We start from the raw sequence: 16,208 nt of genomic DNA, 5'->3' as shown, positions 1-16,208 counted from the left end.
GCCATGTCGATGACTCGTTAAGCCTAAGTCATTCTAAAGTCCTCACTTCCTCTGCTAAGGCAGAACATGACTTTGTCCCCTTGGGTAACTCTTTCAGATCTCATAATTCCCGTGACAAGTCACCTTGCACATACACACAGGTGTACACGCACATACACACATCCCTGTATAGTATGTTTGTTGTAGTCTTCTACGGAAGAGCATGGATACGTGTAACTCATTAGGAATGAAACAACCCTGCAGGCGTACCTCAGTTCCCATCTCCTGTTTTTTGTTTTTACACTTTTTTAGACCCAGTTAAACACCCCTTTACTGTATTTTAAATTCAAAGTATGGGAAGAGCTTCTGGCTTTGGTAAGGAGATCCATTCTTTTTTGGCAATGCCCAGTGCTCAGCTGTGTGCACGTACAGCAACGTCCATGTGCACATCACGAGTTAAGACTGGCAGTGGAAGGGACAGAAGTATTTTCAAGAAACGCAGGAGTCTGAATGGATGGGTGTGGGTAGGGGGTGGGCACGGGGAAGGCTTTATTACCCAAGGGGAACAGATGAGCGGTTTCTGAAACAGCAAGCTCTAGCTATTTCTGTAGAGGTGCCTTGGAAAGAGAAAGTGTGCGTTTCCATATTGAATGCAATCCTTGGCTCTGTTTTCTGGGGACAGAAATGTGAATGTTCAGACGCTCTGCATGCACAAATGTCATGGAGGGGGCTTATTTTGGAAATGACTCCTTTAATTTAAAAATACGGTTCATGAATAAAACAGCGATGATAACAACTTGCATGTGTGGCTGAGGCATGCTGGGTCAGACAGGTAAGCAGGCGATGTATCTGACTCCTGAATGGGGCGTGTCTGCGGCCACTGGGTCTCCCGCTAGGCCTGTTGTGGTCATTTCCCCCGCCCCTTGGTTTGCTGTGGTGTGCTTTCTCTGCGGTTCCATTCCATTTCTCACAAGATGTGTTGTGAGCTCATGGTAGCTACAGGATTCTTCTGGAAAGTAATAAAGCCCTAGAGCCCAGAGCCCCAAATGCTGCATTTTGAAAACCCCATGCATAAATTTGTCACACATGGTTCTTTGGCAAGTTAGAGTTGCGAGCCGCTATCTGGTCCTATGCAGGTGTTGTAATTTTCTTATAAATAGTCATTGTGAGCTCTGAAGGCTGCCTGTAGGGAGCCTTAAAAAAAAAAAAAACAGAGTTGACAGTTCTCAACATGTCTGTGGTTGAGATACCCCATAATCAGCTGCCAAGATGCAAAATACATTTCCTGTAAGTTGCTATCTTCAGCACACTTTGATACCAGATTGGAAAAGTGGAAAGGGCCAGTAAGTCTTGAGATACTCAAGATTGTTCTGCAAATGAAAAGACTTAATGCTATTAAATTCTGCACACTGAAGATTCACACAGTATCCATTGTAATGTGGCTCAGCTGCAACCCCTAATTATTTTTATGAAAATATCTCTAGATGCTAAATTCTCATACACCCACTTTGTATATAATTATAATCATAGTAACTTTAGCCTGCTGTATAATTATAATAATCTTAAACGGATTTACTTCTTTGAATGTTTATCTTGCGTCTCAGTATAAGTGCATCTATCCCCAACTTGAGGAAAAGGTTAATTACAAAGATATAATTTAAATTGCCTTCTTCAATAACACTAATATAGACATCTGGAAAAAATAAACACCGTTTAGTAGTGGTCTTAGAAAGGATTACTTGGGTATCTGGCCACCTCCATTTGTACTCATCTAGCAATGAGACTAGCATTTCCTGCATTTTTGGAATACCATATAAGCAAATCTAAGGATGGAGCCTGCTATTTTAATGTTATAGATATTTCTCATTGGCAACATGTTCTGAAAAAAAAAGCCATCATTCTTAGAATGGTCGATTTTTGGAACTCTGCAATTTCCACTTTAATGTAATAGTTTCAGTTGAAGAAACTAACTAACTATACTCTTGCCCATTTAATTGGCCTCTTGTTGTTCATTAGAGAAATTTGCACATTAGGTCTTCCTGGTTGCTATGGAGATCGGCACCAACCCTGTTTAACTTTATTACAAGCGCTGCACTTGTCACATATGGAATTATTCATTGAGGTAAATGTAGTATTAAGTAAATTGCCAGAAAACAATCTTAAAAAGAAATTTGATTTATACAATGTCTCTATTAAGTCTTGGTGTATTTCCTTATAATTCTTACTAGGTAAGCGTAGAGAAGGGAGATCACTTGATGAAAGATGTGTATTTTGGGGGAAAATGTGAAATTTTCAGACTAGCTTTCAAATCTAAGATTAAAGATGCCAAGTTTCCAGGCTTTGTCTTAGAACAACAGTGTCATAAATGACTCTTACACTGTCACTGCCTATAAATTCTCAGTTCCTCTTCTCCTGCAGACAGACAGGAAGACAAAGAGATAGACCTATTAATGAAAGATACTCCTTCAAGATAGGGAGGGAAATCAGCAGGAACGAGACTGTTTGGGAAACGCTCCCTGGTTGTCAGTTTGATCAAAGGAAAACTGCCACAAACTCGCCTATAATCAGAAGACTCGCCCTTCAGACACCTTGAAAGCCAAAGAAGTTTGATGTCCCCAGCTGGTAGAATTTTACCTTTTATCAGCACAAATTAAGTCCTCGGCAGATTAAAGATTCAGGGACCTTTGAAAAATACTGAACTTGAGTAACCTTAGGCCTGTACAGGAGGTCCTTAATGGGCCTTGCAACTCCCTGCCCATCATCTTCTTGGTTAAGTGTTCACATGTTGATGATCTGGGAGTGTCCTGGGACTCATCCATGTTGACCTCCAGAATGAAGACCATCTGGTGTGGGCAGAGATTTCCCCAGAAGTAAAAGATCTAACCAGACTAGGTAATTTGATGGTCTCATTGATGAACTGAAGATAGGTGAGCATCTCTTTCTGGTGTGTAGGAAACATTTGGTAAGCCCTTGACCTCCTCAAATCTATATTTTTGATCCCACTTGGATTCATGGGAAAGCCAACTGTCTAAACTCTTGAAGGAGATTGTTTGTTTTGTTTTGTTTTTTTCCTGAGCTTGAACCAATCAAAGCATGGCAGTGGGTGGAGAGGGGCGTCTTTGGTCATCTGTTCATTGCATGTCAGTTGGTGTTGCTGATCTGTCTGTGATACGTTCTGAATTTGATGGGTCCATTACATGAGCTCGGTGAATGGCTTGCTTGAATTAAGCCTGTGGGCAGGCATCTCTTGATTGATTGGCTCTTGGTTTCTCTCTGTATTATGACTTGGTACTTGTTGCATCTGAAGACTCCAGACTGGGAGGTGCCACACATATTTGGGGAAATATGTATGAAGTATACAGAGCTTTAATGAAAATGCTATCACTCCAGAAATACAGACATCTGTCATGCTTGTCCTGCTTGCTAACACTCTAACACTTCCCAATGATCAGTGCATGAGATGACCCTGGACACTGAGGCCGGTAGTGGGTAGACATGTAGCGGCTCATGGAAGAAAGTAAATGTTGAGGTTTTTTTTTTAAAAAAAAAATTGGGCTGTAGCATAGGACCGCACAGCTGCCCCTAGGCTGAGCAAAAGGGATCACATGCAATAGGATTTTGTTTACGTGATACTCTTTTTAAAGTTTTGTTCATACGTAAAAGTTAATATCAACCTGTACTATGTCAAATTGGTATTTTTTTGTGTGACAGTTATTGGCAATTCTGTGTAACTTAGTTGAAGCCTATATAGAATGCTATGGTGACTTAGCTTTCTCTCTACATATGCAATTCCTTGTCTTTAGGTCTCAAAAGGGAGTCTAGAACACTGACGTAAAGCTTACTGCAGTGAGTCTGAACTTGTGTCCAGGCAGTCTCACGCCATGTGATAGAATGTTATTGAAACTGGACACTCATAGCCTAAGAATAAGGGATTCCCTTCCCCAGAGAAATAAATAAGTAGTGTTTTTTTTTTTTTTAATTCAGAAGGGAGAAGTTCTTCTTTGCCTGCATGCATGGAGGATTTATGAGCCTCCAGATGAGAGGTGTGGGGCAGGGACAGACATCTGTGGGTCAAGATGGAGGGGCAGGTAGACATTTAGAAAGAGTTAGATGACAGATAGGGAAGGTGGTGGAAGGAAGAAAGAAAAGAAGCCAGTGGATGAAGGGAGAAAAGGAGAAAGCAAATGATTGCCTGGGCCCTTGCATATTTTACCCTAAGCACAAATTAAACTACAAGAAATAAACCTGAGTTTATTTAATAAACTGAGTTTATTTAATAAATAAAGCTGAGTCAAACTAAAAACATTAATGGGGGTTGAGTTGGTTTCTCTGGTACAGGAAGCTCCCTGTCCATGTTAGAATTTTTTTTTAAGATTTATTTTTATTTTTTTTTTTATTGGAAAGGCGGATATACAGAGAGGAGAGACAGAGAGGAAGATCCTCCATCTGATGATTCACTCCCCAAGTGAGCGCAATGGCCCATGCTATGCCAATCCGAAGCCAGGAGCCTTTTCCAGGTCTCCCACGCGGGTGCAGGGTCCCAAAGCTTTGGGCCATCCTCGACTGCTTTCCCAGGCCACAGGCAGGGAGCTGGAAGGGAAGCGGGGCTGCTGGGATAGAACCGGCGCCCATATGGGATCCCGGGCGTGCAAGGCGAGGACCTTAACCACTTGCGCCACCACGCCGGGCCCCATGTTAGAATTTTTTTAATTTTATTTTCTGGATGCAGATTAAATAATAGAAACATTCTATTGTTAACATAGACAAGCAAACAATTGCATTTAGAATGAAATATCTTTGCGTTTGACATTCTTATCAAATGATACATATTGAAATTTAAGGAGTTCCATCCTCAATGGAAAATGTATTTAATCATTTAATGCTGTTTGTTAGAGGAAGATTGATTCATGATCTTGACAATTTTACCTTCTCTGCCTTGTGTTAGGATACAGAAAGTATTGTCTGTGGATGCTGAGGGCTTAGCACAGTGAGAAAAGGATCGTTTTCCGCATTCCTGTGATTGGAATCAACTCTGATAAAAGGGGGAACTATTTCTGGTTAAGTCAGTGGTAGGGAGTCCTTGTACTTATTCTTCGCGATGTGTGCAGAGAGAGACCTCAAGATGTTATCCTAGCATTTTGTTTAGAACGGTGTCTCTGCAGCCAGCTGGAGCTCTGCGCCTGCCGCTAGTGGCATGTGTCCTGGCGGACCGAGAGAGGAAGAGACCACGGAAGTGTAATAAGGTGCTCAACTCACCTTTCTGGGTCAGGACTTTTTTCCCTGCTCCCTTCTCACAGTCTGTTTGAAAATAGCTTTCCATTTATAAAGAAATGACAATAGCAAACAGCAGTTCTGTCGTTTGCTTTTTATTTTATATCCAATCTTGTTTTTAATGTTCCTTTTTTTTGGCAAAATAAACTCTATGCTAGACTCCTTATTATATTTCACGTGGAGAAATACGGCGGTTTGGGATGCAGCAAGCTATTGCAGAGGACAATACCCTCAGCTCGATAAGGAAATGTGAGGGGCTAGGTCCCGGAGGCTCAGGGGAGGCAGGAGCCCCCATGGCAGCTCTCCCGTTAGCAAGCAGGCATACGGGAAGCAGCAAGCCTGCAGAAACAACCTAGCAAGCTGTGGGGTCACAACTCGGCATGACCAAGCATCAGTCCTTTGTAGATTGCTTCAATAGCGCTTTGTGGAGGGATTTCTTAGATTGATGGTTATTTTTTGTAACCTCTGCAACGGTTTTCAGTCGTCCTGATGAACTTCCTGGATTCTGTAACTTAAAGATGTTCTGCCAGCATGAAGGGGGAATTCAGCGGAGATAAGCCACTAGTGCCTTTGTTGCTAGCTTCCTGGAATGCAGTGTCTAATTTTACCAGAATTCGAACTGGAAGACCTGTGTGTCTGCCGACATGGCCATAGAGGTAGGAGGGTACTTCAGCAATGTCACTGAAAAGAAATTAAAAAATAAATTTATTTGGCAGTAAAAATATTTAGGGATCCATGCATACTCAGCTGTTTGAAGGCATATATATATACATACATACATATATACACAGGTACATATATTCACGAAGCACCTTATATATGTGTGTGTGTATATATTTATATATAATTACCGTTCATGCTATTTCTTTTTGTGCTTCAAGTTTCATATACTTTTTCAATGATTCAGGGCCCTGTCAGGAAGAGAACATGAAACAAATTGTCGTAAATAGGATTAGGGTCACTAGAAAGAAACTCGTATTGCTTATAAAAGTCCCATCACAGGGCATAGAAGCCAGGCCAAAATAATTCTTTAGTAAAACTTGCAATTTATACGATGATACTTCTTCAGAGATGGTTTTAATTGGGCCACCTTGCCACACACAAAAAAAAATGTATTTACTGAAATAATTACATTTTGTCCTGTTTACACTTTCTAGACTGTCACTGATTTAGTTTGGTGGGAATGGAAACAGTTGTAAAGTTGACAGGAAGGCAGCATACAGCTCTCGATACATCCCTGCTGTGGTGTGTGAAATTGGGGGTGATGGGTACTGACTCCTGTAGTCTGACACATGACCTGACTTCTCCTGATAGGGTACACTCCCTGAATTGCTCTTATTTTTTTTAAAATACACAGACATCACAGACACGCATACATGCAGAGCGAATGTTTAAGATTTCTTTCAAGAACTAATTGCCTTTGGTCCATAATCTATAATGGCTTCTTAACTACTGTCATGCACTATTGAAGGAATATGTAATTGAAGCCATTTAAAAATGAACCAATTCCATAATAGTCAACAGACTGGACCAACAAGGAGTTGGGGAGATATTAAAGGAAATTCCAAACCCAGCAGACCATGGCTGTCCCAGCCACGTGGGTTGATAGTTTGGGCAGTGATCAGACAAGGCATAACCATCCTGTGGTCATGTCATGGCCTAATTGCACACACTCCCTGTTGCACATCATTGAATTGATAGGCCAAAAAGAAGCAAACACAGCTGATCTTCTAAATACTGCCTTCAGGGTCCTTTAGCTGTGAAGGATTCAGAAGAAGGAAACTTGGATGCTTTCTGGAGGTTAAGAAGCATCGGGGGAGAACCAGGTACTCCAGGGCTCTTGGATGTGCTGCTCCCATTGCAGAGTCCGCCTCAGAGCAGACAGCAATCCAGCCAGAGAGAAGCTTAGCTGTGGACCGTGTGGGATGTGACAAAGGATAGTGAACTCCACCACTCTGTGGTTTCTCTTGTTATTGTTTTTGCTGTTCTGTGTATTTTTTTTTGCTCCTCTTCCTTCCTTGCTTCCTTCCTTCCTCCCTTCCTTCCTCCCTCCCTCCCTCCTTTCTTCCCTCCCTCCCGTCTGTCCTCCCTCCCTCTTTCCCTCCCTCCCGTCTGTCCTCCCTCCCTCCCTCCTGTCTGTCCTCCCTTCCTCCCTCCCTCCCCCCTCCCTTCTCCTTCCTTCCTTCCTTCCTTCCTTCCTCGCTTCCTCCCTCCTTCCCTCCCTTCCCCCCTCCCTTCTCCTTCCTTCCTTCCTTCCTTCGCTGTCTTCCTGCCCTGTCTTCCTGTTTCTGTGGTACATCATAAATGCTCTCTGTTGGGATAAGATGCAACATTTCCATGAAAATGTCTAGTATCAACACTTAGCCAGGCAGCTTCTGTCTCTGACTGTGAACCTGTGTGGAGTTTTCGTTCAGAACTGACGTCTGTTTCCCTGCCTCTGCGTGGTGCGTGGGACAGGCCTCCAAAAGAACTAGATGGGTCATTAAAAATATGTGAGGGGCCAGTATCATATCTGAGTAGGTCATTAAAAATAATTGAGGGGCCGGTACTTTGTCTCAACAGGCTAGTCATCCCCTTCAAGGGCTGACACCCTGTGTGGGTGCTTGTTCATGAGCTGTCTGCTGCACTTCTGATCCAAATCCCTGTTTATGTCTGGGGAAGGCAGCAAAGGCTGGCCCAAGTGCCTGGGCCCCTCCCCCCATGTGGAAGACCTGAAACAGGCTTCTGGCTCCTGGCTTTGAATTAGCTCAGCTCCAGCTGTTGTAGCCATTTGAGGAGTGAACCAGTGGATGACAGATATTTCCTTCTATGTCTGTCTCTCTTTAAATCTGCCTTTCTAATGCCAATAAATAAATAAAAAGATGCATTTTTAAACTGTTTGAGAGGCAGAGAGGGAAAGAGCAACGTTTCCTATCTGCTGACTCATACCCCAGATGCCTGCCAGCCAGGGCCAGGCTGGGTCAAAGCCAGGGACCGAGAACTCTCTCCAAGATGCCCACTCGGACATCAGTGGACCCTCGAGAGCTACGTCCACTGCCTCCCAGAGCCTGCATGCATGTGAAACTTAGAGCAAGGAGCCAGAATCAGGTACTGCATTTTCAAAACTAAGCAGTTGCTCTCCCAGAGAGGCGTTTTATAGTTGTTGAAGACTTGCTACGCAGTGCAGTTTGTAGACCAACAGAATTCATTTCACCTGGAATTTGTGAGAATGCAGACTGAAACCCCAGCACGTGCCTGCAGAACCAGCACCTGCAGGTTCCAGACCCCATAGAGATCTGCAGGATGTTTGAAAAGCAGTGCCTTGGAGGGCAAGCTGCAAGTCTACCCGATTGCACAGTGCATCACCAAGGCTGACACAGCATTCTTCATCAGGAAACACAATGATTGTCTTTGTAAATTGTGTTGTTACTATCTCTCCACTCTGCTTTTTTCAAAGTGAAAGAGCAGTAAAGGATGAGGTATCCCCCAAAACCCATTGTCTTGGGACTTCACTCCCCTCACTAGCTTAATATAATATAATCACTTTACCCTCAGATCTGTGGATAGACTCACACTCACACCAGTTATTGTGTAATACAGCCAAACTTGTAAAATCAGAGCTTCAGTTTTTCATCTGCTAAATGGAGATCATTTAGTGTGAGGAGAGATGGAGGAAGTACCTGTCACATACTGAGCCCCAAGAGATGGACTGGCGAATATTACCAGTCCCCAGGCTTTGGTCCACTGGAGGCCCGTGGGGCAGTCTCAGACCAGGTCATCTCTGAGAGCCATGAGGGCACATCAGTTCTGGAAAGCTGGACCTTGGTCCGTCGCCTGGGAAGGTGTGTGACTGTGTCAGGGTTACAAACAGCTTCCTCTCTGGTCTTTGTGCCTCATCTTTGATTTATCCACGTGGAAGCGGATCTTTGTTATTGACATAGTGAATAAAATCACAGATTTAGATTCAGGTCAGTCTTGGGCTCCTAGCAGTTATGGTGAGCAGCTATTTGAGATAACACAGGAAAGCTAATTCAATTATTTCATCTTCCACTGCCGCGTCTAGAAAGCAGAGTCCAGGTCGATCACTGCCCCGCTGGGTTGTTGTGAGATCTCATTGTGGTCATAAAGAAGCCACTGCCTTAGAGCTCGGCGGCCCCGAGCAGCACCAGGACGTTCCTGGGGTCACTGCTGTGACTACGAGCAGCCTTCCATTTGCCGGAACTTAGTTCGGTTCTTGAGTGAACCATGACTAGTGTCCTGTGCAGGTAGATGATAGGAATTAAGACTAATTTTGGAGAAAATAAGATTTTTAAAAAAAAATTTTTATATATTTTCTTCCATCCTAGACACATAAAAATTCTTCAGTGAAATAAGTTCGATCCCTGAGTTCACATACCCCATGGCAGCCTTTCTCCCCACGCAGCAGCTCAGGCTTCAGGGACTCATCAGCTTTGTAGGAAAAGTGACAGCTTCTCCCTGGGTAAACCCATCCCCAAGCTGCCATGACTGTAAATTGCTGTAAAACCCATTTCCTGCCCTTTTTGAGTAGAGAGATGCATTTTCATGGCATTCATGAATCTGCAATTTAAAAACATGAATTTGTTTCCTCCTCCCAGTCAGGTGACTATTTTTTTTCCAATACATGTGTGCAGAAAGAATGTAGGATGGGCATGTCCCGCCATAGTCCCATTTTCCAAATACAGAAACAGAGGCCCATAAAGGTGATGGAACTGTCCTAGTCAGAGCTGTGAGTGACAAGGCACGGGTGTTAGCATCGGTCAGTTCCACGCTGGCTGAGCCCCAAAAGGAAGTAATGTCAGAGCAGAGGACAGTGTTCCATTTTGGAGGAAGCAGATGGAAAAAGTTTCCCCATAATGGTGGTACACTTGGATTTGAATTTGCAAAACTTGATCTTTTTGGTAGACTATTGCAGCCAAGGACAGAGTCACAACCCTTTTTGCCTTTCTATGTATGCCATGTAGACACAGGAATCATGTCTACGTCCAATGGTTTTAAGTGTATTTTAATGTATTCCCCTTAGAAGTAAGAGTCCTCACAGGTTCTTTCGAGGGTTACCCTCTTTGTGTATTAGCTTACTTATTGGTCTGTTGATAATCCATCGTTCAGCAGTCTGCTACAGCCTCTTGAAGTGTGTATGATAGAAACAGGGTTAGAAAACTAGAATATACTAAGTGTGAAAGGAGAGAGGTAAAATTCTGTGACAATATACTCACTATCTAGATGTTAAAATGTAAGCATGCAGTAGGTGGTAAGTCCCCTGTCAGGCAAGCCCAATGGCTAAGTCCCACCCTGATAGGTAGGCTTACACTGGTGCCATGTCATAAGACCATCAAGAACCATGGGACAAATTACTTGATTAAGCTATTTGCTAAAGCTAGCAAGAAAAATTTGAATAGGAGCATCTTATTTCTGTGTTGTATTTAATACTCAGAAAATATTTCTGGCTGGATTCTATATCTTCCAGCAACTTTTTAGATGGAACAGCAACAAAAAGAAAAGCTCAGTTATGGTGAATTTCTACCTTATCTATCTTTATGCATGTAAGATGTAGCATCTTGGTAGGCATACTTACGAAGTAATTATCAATTGTAAATGTTAAATAGTGCAAATATAACTATTGGGAGGTACTATAAACATCAGTGAGCACAATAATAATTATCAAATGTTGAAATCAACAGCAGTGCAATTTCCTTTAAACCCAGAAGACACAGCTGTCTCACTGTGGAGGCAGAATAGGCATATTCAAACAAGTGTGCATGCAGACAGACAAGAGTCCTTCTTGCTGGCTGACCACCAGGCGTAACTGTGTGAAAACTGTCCTCAGTGATACTGACTTCATGGTGGAGCATTGATCCTGGCCAATGATGTTTTCCTTTCAAAAGCTGTCGATGAATTTTCTGGGGGTACAAAAATGAAAGCCAAGCTTCATGGTTGGGGTAGAGGCCCCAGACGTACAAGCTTTAGCTGATTCTGAGCCTCTCAGTGGAGCTGACTGAATTTTGTCCCATTTTTATCTTGTGGCATTGGGGTGCCACTTGTCAGACCAGTAGTTTAACTTCTCAGGTAACACAGATTTTCTGATAGACATCCTTAGAGAGCTTTCAGTGCACATCTGTGAGTGTGGAAGATCCAAAATGTATTCCTGACATTGCATGTGAAAGGAATCTTGCTGTGGGTGACATCATTCCCAGGTTTTGTCCAGCAGTATTAACATAACAGAACTTAGAGGCCCAGTAATGAAAAATCACCAGAATCTTTACCAATTCAACTTAGAACCAGGATGATCTGTCAGAGGAAGGCTTACCATCTGGCCTCCCACCTGCCTACCCAGGAGCCTCACTCCGCAGCTTGACAGGCAGCTTTTCACATCCCCTCCAGGAATCTTCACTGGCTGCCATTTTGACTTGGATATTATTTTATTTTAAGCCAGAGGTGATTTTTAGAAGAACATAGGCCAAGAGATGAGATTTAGCCCGAGAAAAAGAAGTGGGCTGTATGACAGCCCATATCCGATATAAATGTCCTACCAGCTGGGTCAGACCCAGAGTCTAGATGGTTGTTTTATGAAAAACATCTTAAAATGCAAGGACATCTGGTACTGTACAACTAAAGAAAGGCCTGGCATAGTTTGTCCCCGTTATCTCAACCTGTTGCTAAAGAGAAGGCATTCACAATGATCTCTGGCACCTCAGCTTGTCTCAAACTCAAGGAAGAATCCCTGTGCTGTCCTGCCTTGTCCCTGGGTAACACAACGCGTGGGGAGCAGCACACACCACTGCTTACCGAATGCCTCTAAGGTACCACTGAGTGAGGAAGACTTAGGATCTTGTGCCAAACCAACTGGTTCTGGCTTTAGCACTTAACACCTTGATGATATTACATGAAAGTGCTTCAAAAAGTTTATGGAAAAGCCCTGTTAGGGGAGGAGAGGAGATACATGGATTTCAAATTTTTTTGCACCAAAGTAGACTTTAAATTTAATTTTCTGTGAACATTTTGAAGCACCCACATCTAATCTGTCTAGGCTTTAGTGTCCTCATCTGTCACAATGGTGCAGTAGGAGGGGTTTGAAGGAAAAGGAGACGATCTGATGTGCAGGGCTGATGCTTGGCAACTTGCTGACACACTTGGCTGCTCCCTCGATGCTAGGTGCTGGTCTTAGCAGTCACCATTCCAAGAACCGAGACAGACATAGGCTTCTTCCCCGTAATCACTCACCGTCTCAACAGTTTTCTGAAGTTACGATTCCTCCTTTCTCCTATAAAGCCTTGTGTGCTGTCAGCTTATTTTCCTGGCAAAGGGGGGTTTTGAAGTGAGAATAATGACCTCAACCTGCAGACTTTTCCACGAGATGAAGTAGCTAGATTCATGGTCTCCTCATGCAGACACCTGCTACCTAGACTAGTGAAAATCAACTTGAGCAGGTCAATATGAGCAAGGGTTCTTTTTAAATATAATTATTACAATGTCTCTCTTGGAAAATCCGTTAGGAGGATAAGAAGTGAAACTTAGGAATCTGTTTTTTGTTGCAATCCTGAACATTAATTTTTTAAAGATCTATTTTTACTTGAAAGGCAAAATTCACAGAGAGATGGAAAGGCAGAGTGGTCTTCCATCTACTGGGTCACTCCCAAAATGGCTGCAGTGGCCACAGCCAAGCTGATCTAAAGCCAGGAGCTTCTCTGGGTATCCCACATGGGTGCAGGGGCCATAACTTGGATTATTTTCCACTGCTTACCAGACCGTAAAAAGGGAGCTGGATTGAAAGTGGAGCAGCCAGTACACTAACCGGTGCCCATATGAGACATCAGTGCCACAGGTAGAGAATTAGCATGATGTGCAACCACACCAGCCCCTCATTCTGTTATCTGCCAACTCACTCTCTAGATGAGTGCAATGACCCTGCCTGTGGGTAAAGTCAGAGAACGGGAACTCAGCACAGTCTCCCATGCTGGTGGTGGAACCCTATCAGTTGAGCCATCACCGCTGTCTACCAGGGTATCCACTGGCAGGAAGCTGGATGTGGGAGCTGGGGCCAGAAATGAAACTCAATGACTGTACCATGAGACACTGGTGCCCTAACAGGCTTCTGATCTGCCAAGCCAAACACTGACCCACCATATTTCTTCAGGGATGTTGGAAAAGGACTAGATTAGAGGGAGAGGCAAAAAGCAGAAAGGCATTTGCGATGAAGGAAGTAAACGGATAGAATTAGATACAGAGTCAGGAAGGAAAATGGAAGGGCCCAGCCAAAAATTGTCTTGATATAATCCACAGGAAATGATAAAATAAGTTATATAGAGATGGAGACATTATTTCCAGGATAGTCCAGCTTCTCTTGCAAAAGCTTTAAAGCATTTTTTAAGAAAGCATGTAGGAGTTGGGAGTAAACTTTCCTTGACGGTATCAAACTCCTACATGCTTTCTAAAAAAACAAATGGCCTGATAGCTAGGGTGTCCCAGAAGTCACCAGTAGTGACCACATGGAAATTGAGAAAAGGTATATAAAAAAAAAAAGAGGTGCAAGTGGTCTGGACACTTCATTCCTTTGCTACTCTGCCATTGGTCCATCCCTCTTGCTTCTCACCTGGAATCACATTAGAATCACCAGTGGGGCCCGTGGTGAGTAATGTCCTTCCAGGCCCTACCCTCCAGCAGTTCACGGTAGTTAAGTCTCACCTTTAAGGTGCTCCCGCTCCCGCCTAAGGAGCTCTTGAGGTCAGAGCCATTCAGGAGACAAGAGATTCTTTATCTTCACGTCAGGTGCCCAGACATTCTCAGAAATCTCTTGGGTCTCAGGTATGTTCACAGATTTACTCATGGAGTTGGTCCGAGGTGTTTCCTGGTGAACAGACATTGAAGTACCTGAATTGTTGATAGCCAAGATTGAGAAGTTCCTATGCAGGCTGACAGGAGCATTTTGAAATTTAAATCCTGTGGCCAGTGAAGAGCAGCCTAGAGTATAGCGTAAGGAGACAGAACCTGGTGCCAGACTCCCCTGTCCTCCTGAGAAGTGAGCCTGCCATCTGGAGTTCATTGCTCTGGATGTGCATCTTGCCACCGACCCGTTTGGAGACAGCAGAATTCTCAGCTGTATCATTAATCTTTGGTCACCTCTCTCTCTGGTCATTAGGATAAATGGTTTCACATCAAGGGGACGAGATGAGGATCCATTTACAGGCCATCTCTATGTATCATTTGTCTTAAAGCTCAAAGAGAGAGCAACAGAGCCAATCATCCGTAAAAATGCTTAATACAGCAGAAAGAGACCGTGTGCAAGCTGCCACCACCTCTTCTGTTGGATGGGCATATAGGACACCCCTCACCACCTTTGGTAATTCTTCTCTATTCATCACAGTCTGAGTCAGTCAAGCAGAGTTTAGAGAGAGGGGTGATCACTCAGGTTCTTTTCATGGAATTAAGACATGTCAGTGACACTTTCTAGTAGCATTCCTGCGATGTAATGAAATTGAATGAATTTAAGATAGTGCAGACATGGAGAGTGCAGAATACATAGATGTATCCCTTCACATGTTTTAATTGTGTAGCTCTTTTTGGCATTGCCGCAGAGTCCACGGCATATTCTGTTAAACCTCATTATTGATGACTCTTTAAGCTTTGAGGTAGGCTTGATTTCATACTCAGAAGTCCTCCAAGTCAATCATTTTGAACAGGATGAGTTTTCAAAAGAAAATAACCTCTTGTTCATATGTTTGTGCAAGAATCACAAAGACTAGCGGGGCAGGAGTAGGGGACCAAAACATGTAGGTGACCATAAAAGACGAAAAGGAGGAAAGAGAGGGAAGGAAGAAAGGAGAAAATCAGGATCGAGGGAGGAATCAAACGCAGCCCAGGTAGCGCGCTCTTTGTGCTGTCAAAACAGAGTACTATGAAAGGGCCTAGATGTTATGCAATTCTGGAGCAATGGAAGGATGTCTGTCCGTTATGTTAATGCCTGTAGGTTGCCTTTAAAGGATTCTCTTTATTCAAGGACCATTTTCTCTCTGTGTTGCCTCCAAGTGGCTCTCCTGTTGTAGCATACTAGACAGCTTCTTGGGGAAAAGGCAGGCAGGGAGTATGAATGGGGTAGGGTTGGCCAACGAACGAATCCCTTCCTCCAAAATACACGAGAGCCTCTTCCAAAGAGTCTGCTCCCTTGGATGCAGCAGGCCACCTTTCCCGGTTATAGTGGTGTCTTCATGAACACCGAGGGGTCCTTGCAAGGGCTTCTTTAGAGTATCCAAAGAGTATTTGTAGTGAGGGGTCCTACATCTTACCCTTCAGGAAGGCAAGGATGGGCTCAAATGTTGAATCACAGAATCTCTTGTTTTCAAGAATGTTGGCTGCTCCTCACCTGGGGTTCGGAAGGAATACAAGGAAGAACGAAAAGATAGCCAGAATCCGATGAAATTAATTTTGTCATTTTAAAGAAGGTGATAAATGAATTTAATTGTGACTGTTATGTGCAAGAAAAACATTAAAAAGGCTCTTCTCCTGGCAGGTGTAATCTTGTTAAAACTTTACTAGAGTAGCTATAACTAGAGCTTGCAACTGGAAGTTAAAGTCTGGGAAATATTTAAATCGAAGCTCTATTTATAGTACATGATATACCTCTTACAACACCACATGTTCTTAAAAATTTTTTTAATGTTCAATCCCCAGCTAACTTTTTGGAAGCACTGAAGCATTTGAACAAAACCAATCCCAGTACGACCCCCAAGACCCACACATTACATTTAGCTTGCAACTTGCTGACCCACACGCATAGCGTAAAACCCAACAAATGAGAAACAAGCGTCTCTATTGCCACTTTTTATGCATTTAAGAACCTAGGCCATCTCACTGGGCCATTTTTATAATCTGCCTGCCACATTCTGCTTTCTAGAGAAATCGGTGGTTGCTTTGCAATAGAAGACATTTCACTGTGGAAAAGTCACTGAAACAACTTGAGAGTTTTA

At 43.3% G+C, this 16,208-nt stretch overlaps 1 protein-coding gene across 14 annotated transcripts in view; it reads left to right on the top strand.

Annotated features, from left to right (window-relative positions):
• Positions 1 to 16,208, top strand: part of RBFOX1 (RNA binding fox-1 homolog 1) — a 1,044,467-nt gene that overhangs the window by 1,011,632 nt on the left and 16,627 nt on the right. The window lies entirely within an intron of this gene.

This window comes from Ochotona curzoniae, unplaced genomic scaffold, assembly GCF_017591425.1.
Source record: "Ochotona curzoniae isolate NIBS_2020 unplaced genomic scaffold, NIBS_Ocur_1.0 contig_2321, whole genome shotgun sequence".
NCBI lineage: Eukaryota > Metazoa > Chordata > Mammalia > Lagomorpha > Ochotonidae > Ochotona > Ochotona curzoniae.
Note: the sequence above shows the minus strand (reverse complement) of the source record. Positions and strands in the feature narration are given on the sequence as shown.